Source organism: Halyomorpha halys, unplaced genomic scaffold (assembly GCF_000696795.3).
Source record: "Halyomorpha halys isolate HHAL.00 unplaced genomic scaffold, Hhal_1.1 Scaffold650.1, whole genome shotgun sequence".
Classification (NCBI taxonomy): domain Eukaryota; kingdom Metazoa; phylum Arthropoda; class Insecta; order Hemiptera; family Pentatomidae; genus Halyomorpha; species Halyomorpha halys.
The window spans coordinates 137050-146588 of record NW_027109230.1 but is presented as its reverse complement, the minus strand read 5'-3'; the positions used below and the strand labels follow the sequence as shown (position 1 = coordinate 146588).

General features: G+C 29.2%; 1 long non-coding RNA gene across 2 annotated transcripts; it reads right to left on the bottom strand.

The window, feature by feature from the left end:
- Positions 1-5590: 5590 nt before the first annotated feature.
- On the bottom strand, positions 5591-9536 carry LOC136795765 (uncharacterized). Of its 2 annotated transcripts, none has more exons than XR_010843434.1 (4): positions 6883-9536; positions 6217-6253; positions 6009-6120; positions 5591-5736 (listed from the first exon to the last, which is right to left on the bottom strand). It is a non-coding gene; the product is annotated as an uncharacterized lncRNA (long non-coding RNA). The 2 variants fall into 2 exon arrangements; XR_010843433.1 differs by lacking the exon at positions 6883-9536 and adding an exon at positions 6420-6650.
- Positions 9537-9539: the final 3 nt, after the last annotated feature.

Sequence of the window (9539 nt, the reverse complement as noted above, 5' to 3'; positions counted from 1 at the left end):
TGAAACACCAATTTTATTGCTTTATCATCGTCTCCAAGGGTTTTTGAGATATCTTGGTTTAGTCCTAAGCTATTGAGGTGTGGTGTGAAATATGGACATGGTTGGAAAATATGGCTATTTTGTAGAAAGTTTTACTATAACTTAAATTACTCGGAACTTGTGTAACCTGGATTGGTTAAGTAAAATCTATTTTATTCAGAAACAAAATACGTTAATTACTTGTTTAACGTAATTTTATCCAAAATTGCACAAATCTCGCATCTAAATTGGAAATCTTAAATTTTTGATGGGATATTAGCACAAGAAGGAATATGACCTCAGGTTTAGTATTTAGGGATGTAGATCTAGCTATACTTAAAAAAAAATAATTAACTCTTAGATTGGCTTCCTTTTCGATGAAAATTCAAAATTACAAAATAATTCAAAATTTTGCGCATTACATCTTTATTAAGACAAAGTTTAAAAACTCCATAATTTTACAGTTAAAACCTTTATTTATTATAAATTATATAATAATAATATATAAATTTCAATTTGTCAACAAGTCGAGTTATTACTGGACCTTGGAAATTAACTGATTTTCATTTTTTTTTTTTTATTGCTTGCAAGGTAACTAACGGGTTTGTATATATTTAAAATAAATTAAAAAAAAGATGCTACACACCTCTAAAGTAAAAGCCTTAGATTAGATTTCTAATTTGAAATTGAAAGTAAAATTTTATTTAATTTTAAAGTTTTATCAAATATTTTTAATTTTCAATCCTTTATAAACATTTATAAATCGTATAGGCACTTTTAATTTTAAATTTCGTACAGGTAGGTAAACACTTCCTAAATATGAAGCCTGAGATTATATTCCTTCTTGCTGTAACATACCTTCATAAATTGAAGATATTTCAACTTTGACTCAAAATTTCGATGTAAATTATGAGTATTAAGAACCACAATTCAATTGACCATGAACTGAATGAAATATTTACGCACTTTTTTCTTTAAAAAAAAAGTATTATTTCATTAATTTATTTTTATATATATGAATTAATAAATAATTGATACCAGTGTTAATTAATTTAAGTTAATTTACATAGCTACAAACGCAAAAGATACATTTTTTTAAACAATAAAATGGCCATCATTAGAGCTAGAGCAAACGTAAAAAAAATTTAATTATTATTGCTGAATTTCAAAATAATATAGGAAACACATCAAAAAATTTCATTATAAAATGGTCTAGTAACAATTTGTTAATAATCCATATTTATTTAGTGACCACAAAGCGGGTCGGAGCGGAAGGGGGATCGTTGACATGTGAGCGTACAGTTAGTTCCCTCATTGCGTGCGCTGTCCCCCTGTAACTGCTAATGTATGCCATCGCAGCAATTGCACTGATTGTATCTCATGACAGCTTTAATGCTTACTGCCTTGCCAATATCTACCAATTTTCTTTTCAAAACCATTATAATGATGCGACAAACTAACAATACATCAAACCACATGCATCGTACATTCAGAAGAAAAGAGGCACAACTCGAATTTGTGGTAGTAGCAACAAAAAGGACACTAAAATAAGACATGCATTTTCAGAAAAATGTGAAAATTTCAAACTATTACTATTTTCTGGGTTTGAGATATAAATCAATACCGCTGTCAAAATAATTATCTTTAATCTGGTGGTAGCATGCTACTGTAGTAAAATCTATATTTTACCGTCAGGAAGTTCAAAAAATAAATGAGTGATATTTTCGTAATGAACAATTATATACATGTGTAATAGTTTTATAAATAATTAATATTTCGCTTGCTCAAACAAATTCATGGCTGAAAAAATTAAATATTACATATAAGAGGTGAAATTATGCAAAAAAAAGTGTTAAAAAGTTCTAAATGCTAAACAAGTCTTCATCATTATTTTCCACGTAGTAAGGGTAACACTCCTTGTTGATTGACTAAGTAAAACTGTGGTTTCATTAAAAACCTCTTATACGTATACAACGTCTACATACCATAGGAGGATGGTACATATCCTTTTATGGTACTTAATATACAAGGATATGTACTTTTTTCTTTTCCTTTGCGGCGATTTCAGAATGGTTGAGTGTTAATAAATTAAATATTTCTGCTTCACCAGAGTTAATGTCTACCCAGAACTTGAAACTGGAGAAGACATCTGAAGTATAAATGTCAGAGTAGCAGATGTCGTCATGCTCACGTTTAATTTCATATTTCATCACGAGGCAACCTATCAAAGAGTACAATTATTAAAAAAAGTGGAATTTACCATCATACATTAATCTGTATTCCCTCAGTTCAACAATAGTCGAGAGTTAAGCAGTATATGCACAAGTTTACTGTTTTATTTTTTACTTACAAGGCCGATGCTTGTCACAACTTCTTATAAAGTATCGATGTCTCAAGAGGATATTTAAGAAATTGATTTGAAATTTGAACAAAATACTATTCACACAGTATAGAAGCTAAAAACGTAAAAAAGTACTCATCAAAAAAGGCGTATGGGTTCGAGTGCCATTTCCATGGACCTGCCCCTTCCTAAATTTGTAAGGAAATACTTTTAATAGCTCCTCTCATTTTATCACAAGTAGTAGACCATCTTGAGGCATTCTCGCTTCTTCTATATAAACTTAATCTGAGTTTAGTATCTACTATAACATTTTTTTTAATTTCTGGTCATTCATTCCAGATATGTGAAATGGATCGTAGAATAACTCTTTTCCTGGTTATATTAATAAAATTTGGACTCATAAAGTAAACTTTCTTTCAATTAAGAAATAATATCCAAACTAGTAATTAAAACAGAACATTAATTTTTAATTGTGGGTGATGGCCAATGCTCATTTAGGATTAATAACTGCACTATTTGAGATGGGTAATGTAAAATTTCAAACAATTTCTTGCGTTCTTAAGTCAGATTTCTTGGCACTTTTCCTGGCGTTGTTTTCTAGGAATCCTAACAATTAAAACTTACTTTAAGATTCATAATACTTCTGAGAACTCATTTATTTTCATTTTATCATTATTTTCAGTTTCTATTGAGAAACAAGTAAAATAGTGTTGGATAGAAAATTTGAAAAGATGTCAAGAAAAATATTTTGATTCATTGATCAAATTATGGTGCATCCATTCTGCAATTTGAGAATCTAGAATCATGCCTTTAAAATTACATTATAACACAATATTGTTGTATCCCGATCAAATTAAACAATATTTTCAATTTCTATTATTTATAATAAATTTTTTTTTTTTACTTGGCTGGCTATTTCTGACCACTAATTTCTTTTAGGTATTTGAATGGGACTTCAACTTATCTCATCAGATGAAACAAATTATTCCTCCTTTGCATCAGCTGAAAATCTTGGATAAGGCATTCGTTTTGTTTATTTTGAAATTTTTAATATTGTTACAACAATTAGAAAGCTTAGTTAAGCGTTTGTCAATATGTTTTGCATGAATTAGCAAACTTCTATATATGTTATATATAGTTGGTTATTAAACAATATTGTCCTTCGATTAATGTATTATAGGCTCTATGGTAGAGGTGTTTATTTACTTTCGATAATTGGGATACTTAAAAAAATAAAATAAAATTAAATAAAGTCAGTAAATTTTGTAGTATGTAAATAAAAAAAAAAAGACTTAGATAACTGCCAAAACCAAAATCAAACTGAGAATAACAGACAAAAATTACTGAAAAGTCCTTAAGAATCCAAATCTCTCGTTAAATCTTCTGGATTTTTTTTAGGCTATTTCTGTTAACTCTCTCTTTTTCGGTCTAAAGTATTGTACATAATAATTTTTGTCCAAAAAGCTACTTTAGATAACAAGAAAATTTCAGTTAAATTGCAAAAAAAAAAAAAACATTCAACAGAAATGAAGAACGAAATCATCGGGCAGGTAATTTCACAACTATTAATCTTAATAGCCGTATTTCTTATCTTAATGCCACATCAATAAAATTTTACTCCTGTTTTGGTTATAATACAACAAAAATTAAATACTTTTTAATCTATTTTTATTTTAGAAAATACTCTTTAAATGAAAGTATGTTCTCAAATACGGATAAACTTAAAAACAACTTTTTAACTTTAGTCCACTGCCATGAAAATACTATCAAAAGTACACAATTTTTTATTTTATTTTTATTAACTTTTTGTTAGCATCCTTGTGTTACTGCGTTATAGTGCTAAGGCCCAGAAGAGAAACTTGTTTTCTAATATTTTTGGTAATCATAAGTCACAGAATTATTAATACATTTTTTATTTTTTAAAAAAGGTAGATATTTTGAGGAACGTATTCATAATTTATTGTTACCATGAGTTCTATAGTGTTCCTAAATAAATGCTCAGTTTTATTTGTTTGCATAAAATGTAAAGTTCAATGGAGTAATTTCGGAAAAGTTCTATTAACTTTCAAATCCGTTCTACGACCCAAAGATACAATACAATGGAGTAAGGAGTATAGAAGTATGGGTAAGGACACTTCAAGTGGCATTACGAGCATTAAATTGCTTATGTGTAGTTTTATGGTGGAATGAACACGAAAAATCTTAAGCAACTGAAGATGCTCTGAAACCACAGCATCACGTTGTACACAAAAAGGTTAAACAGTCGGATGAGATCAGATTCGTCCAAGTGAATTATGAAGGCGTTCTGTATCGTATTGAGATATCAAACCAGAAAAAGTTTGGGTACTCAAAAATCGTCAAGTTGTAATATGACAGTAATTGGAAATGGTCAGATTTGGAAGACATCCAAACCTATTCAGTAGAACATATTGTACAAGTAAATGACCTACACATTAAGATGATCCGCCACGATATTGATTCTCTAAAAAAACTATCATGAAATTATTATTATAGAATTTAATCTTTTGTTCCACTTTATCCAATTTACCTGACATATATATTTTAATGTATTAATCAACGAATATATTCAGTTTTAAATAAACGTAAGTAAGATACATACTTTAAGATTAGATTTCTAGGACTAAATTAATGTTAGATTGGAAGATTATTATTAGGAAGTTGGGCATGGTATGTGACCAAGAACAATGAATGAGAGTGTAGTTGGCTAGAGACCACTTGAGAGGTCAAAAACCAGATGGATAAGCAGAATCAGCAAATATGTGAAAGAACTGCATGCAGGAAACTGGAAAGTAGTAGCCCAAGACAGGCAGGCGTGGAAAAGCTTAGTTTGTGCGGCCAAAGGTCTTCAAGGTTGTCGATCCATCCGAAAAAACTATGTATTTGTATTAACATGCGATTATATTAAGTTTTAAATACATAGAAATAAGATATATTCTTTTAGATTGGATTACTAGGACTAAATTAAAGTTAGATTGGAAGATTATTACTTGCATTGCGAAATTATTCATCAAGATTTGAATGAAGGTTACCAGACTTGTTGGTTCAAATTATCTAGAAAGTGCTGTAAAAACAGAATAAGTAATATGCCAAGTCTTACAAGATGACTTAACTATTTTAACGAACCCTAGAAAATTATTAAAATCGATTCAGGAAAACGAATGTATTGGGGAACAAACCATATCGATTTAAACTCGTTCTACAGCTTGTTTGGCATAACCTATTTCTGTGACCATTCTCTGACTTTACTTTTCATACCTCTTCAAGACATATACCGATTTTCCTTTATCATCCATATGCTCAAAAGCATCTGGTTTATCACCTTTCGTGTAAATAAATTCTGGATAACCCTCCAAGGCCTGAAAGTAAGAACTGGCATTAGGCTGTAAGAAGTATCTTATTAAGAATCCTAAAAGTCGCTGACAAGTTAATACATTTACTTGTACTATATATCAAAATAAAAACATTATTTTATTATGAATCCTGAGATTGAAGTAAATGAATGGGGTTACTTAGTGGAAAAAGTACTCCGCCTAGTAGAGAATTCATTAGGTGAACAGCATCTGTTTAAAGTAGGAACCTGTACTACTGTGTCGGGGGATGAACCATGCGGTTGAGTAGAGATGCTTACCATATTATGTAGCTGTATAAGCAAGGGTCTCGAAACAGTGCATCCTTAACAATGAAACAAATACCATCATTTGTCCCACCCAGAGTTGCAAGTGTTTATTACAGTTTAAATACTGTTAAAAATATAAACAATATTAATCATTAAATAAAATGATAAATTATGGTGTATATAAAAAGTTACATATTAAATAAAACTTTATTTAACTTACATTTTCAACAAATCTGTGGTAATCATCGATACTATCTCTAAAACAAAAATTACAAAATAAACAAAAAGCCTTTCATAGAAACAAATTTATAAAAAATATACATGCAGATATAAATGTCTAATTGACTAGTTTAAGAGCTAATATAAAAAAATATGTTTTCATATTCATAAAATCACCAGTATTTTAGATTAATAAATACATACATCTTTATTCTTGTGTCTGTAGTCGCATAGAATTGGTGCATAATTCTATAATTATTTTCTCAGAATATTATTTAATTATCACATCTATTATTTTTCATTATTTGAGTTTTATCCAGGAATGCAAGTAAAATTATGTTGTTGACTTAAACAAAATATTAAAATAATTCTGAAATGCATATTAATAAAGAATGAGATGAAGTAAAAATCAAATGAGTTTTGTGATTTTTAAAGTTACTTATATTTCTCTCAAATATTTAATTTAAAAAACAAAATTATACAAATATACATATAATATACATATATGATAAGTCCTATTATTAAACAACATTTGTAATACCAGATAATAACCCATGTAGAAGGTAAAATAAAAGCATTTACTGTGTTCACATGGTGTCTATTTCTTGAGATTAAATAAATGGCACTACGATATCTAAGCTACAACGTGATAACATTATCTAATTACCTACAACTAACTAATCTCTCGTATCTTCTAGTCTACGATATCAGTCTTGAGATTATGAACGCTAACACAACTTTCTTAATTTTCCCAAGTTTCGGCACTAGTTAAAATATTTGGCGAAGTTGAAATAAGAAAGAAATAGACTCGAAATGAACACTGTGAATGTTTAAATAATACTGTATTTTATTTTACCATTCACATGGGTTACCATCTGGTATTACAATGGTGGTTTGTTAACAGTACTTATTCTGTACACTACTCATCATATATATATATATATATATATAACAAAATATTTGTCTTTTACTAGATGGAGAATGTATAAAAGCCCTTACTGCTTAAATAATAATATAACAACATTTACATAATTAAGAACTAACTTAATGACTGAAAGTTTTTAACATCTAACAGCGCCATTATATTTATTTCTACTCTTATCAACAAAACAGTGTAATAATATAACCTACTACACACGTAGTGTTGAGAAGTGTTCCTCACAATTCTGGAGTCCGCACCATTTTAGGAAAGTACCACAGACGAAAATGCATGCGTAATGCTGGAGCTTTCACATTTGTAGCTGAAGTGACGGCCACCTGCACCTGAGCCTTATCTAAAATGACTGGGCGGGGCTTGTCTCTTTACATCTAAACTGCCGAAGAGGAAGCTATCTATAGCAAATACTTACGTCTTGGGAATTCTCAGAGAATTCTTTTTGAATTTAAAATTCCGACAAAGAATACGTTTTTGCAGAAGAGAATACCTGATGAAAAAAAAGAAAATGGTATCTAGGAATAGAATAATACGGAATATTATTTATATTTGCTATATATTACTTATTACTTGAATAAACAGACATATCTAAGATTTTTTGTGGATTTAACTTTAGCAAACTAACACTTTTTGTTAACTAATTTGGATTAAGAAAGTAAAACGAACAAAAACGTTTTTAATAGCTTTTACTAAACAAAAAGCTCAGGATGCATACTATAGTACCAAATATCTAAGTCTCGTTTCTGTTATGAGTCTAGTACTAAAAAATATCAGCAATTATATTTTAGCCAAGTGGATTAATGACTATTAGAGTAATAACAATTCGCCATTTATGAATTTTTGACTGAGAACAAAAGCTTCATTTATACAGTAAAGTATAATCTATATACTAACGTAGAGTAGCCAATCTATAAACTAACGTAGAGTAGCCAATCTACAAACGTACGTAAAGTATTCAATCTATCCTCTTCCAGTTTTAAATAAATGTTTCAAAGGTCATAAAACCGTCGCCAAATGGGGGTTTTGCGGGACGGGTTGACTTTGAAGGATGGCCGCCTCGCTAAACCTTTCATTATTTTTGGTTTTATGATATCTTGTGAGATTATCGATATTTTATATTATACATCGACCAATCAGGGCTATCCTAGAAAAAAAAATGAATGTCGCATTAAAAAAAAAATAATATTCATAATTTAGTCAATTTAATGCTGTTTAGTTATTGATGCATACATTGTATAAATGAAATAGTTTGTGGTAATTTGCACTAACAGCAGTTTCAATGTGTTTTTCTGTTTCGATAGTATAATTTTATTGTGAATTGTCCAATGTGTCAGGCTGATAGTTTCAACCCTGTTCAAAAATTATAGCGTTAATTAACTAAAAAAAATGGTTTAGACTTTTAAGTGAGTATAAACCAGAGTTTTTGATTTAGAATTAAATATTTTCTATACAGAATAAAATTGAATAAATGTACATTTTTAACAAAATAAATGAAAAATGCACCAGCCTGAGGTATCGTTAATATTAAGAAGTCCATTTCAGCTGATACACCTCAATGGTAAGAATCCGCAACAATAAATTTAACGTTCTGGCGTGGTTATTAGACTTTTAATATTCTTTTCTTTGTTATTGTTTTTCTATTCTTGGAGATCGTTGGCTTCGCCAGCCTCCTGTGAAGATTTGCTCTTTGAATTCTTTTTTGAGATGATATAAACCTAAATTTTTCCGGCTTTATCACTTAAATATACCGGAAAATAAGTTCTAAGTTCCATAGATAGTTCAGTGTATCAACACTATTCGCGGTTTTCTTACAGATTGATCTTGCACTTTGAAAAAAAAAAAACCATCGATTGATTGAACAATATAGAAATCTAAATTTAGCTATGAATTTAATGTGTAATATGTTTTATTTCCATCATTTGATGCTAGTTATCGAGTATCGGTACTCCGTTGCCTGAAGATAGTAACATATTTGTCATTAGAGAAAGAAATTTTATTATATAAGATACTTTAGTCTGGCGAATAAAATAAAAATTTCCTAGATTTTTACGGGTAAAGGTTTTCTTAATTCTATGAACAATTAACAGGCAATAGTCAGAATAATCTTCAATGAGTCCGAGCACACCATCTTTCATAATGTAATGTGTTTTCAAAATGGCCCTTTTTTATCTGATTATTAATAACGGAATTTACGGAAGATAAACCTGCAAGGAAGTAAAAGAAGTGTTTTTGCTAATTTCATACATCATACATCAACGTCTGTGATATGTTGATAATATAGAATATAAACTAATAATATGGAACCTAATATTTTTATTTCCTCTCCTTTTTCTTCGAATATGACAAAATAAAAATAAAATTACCTAACCATATTACCCCCCCCCCAAAAA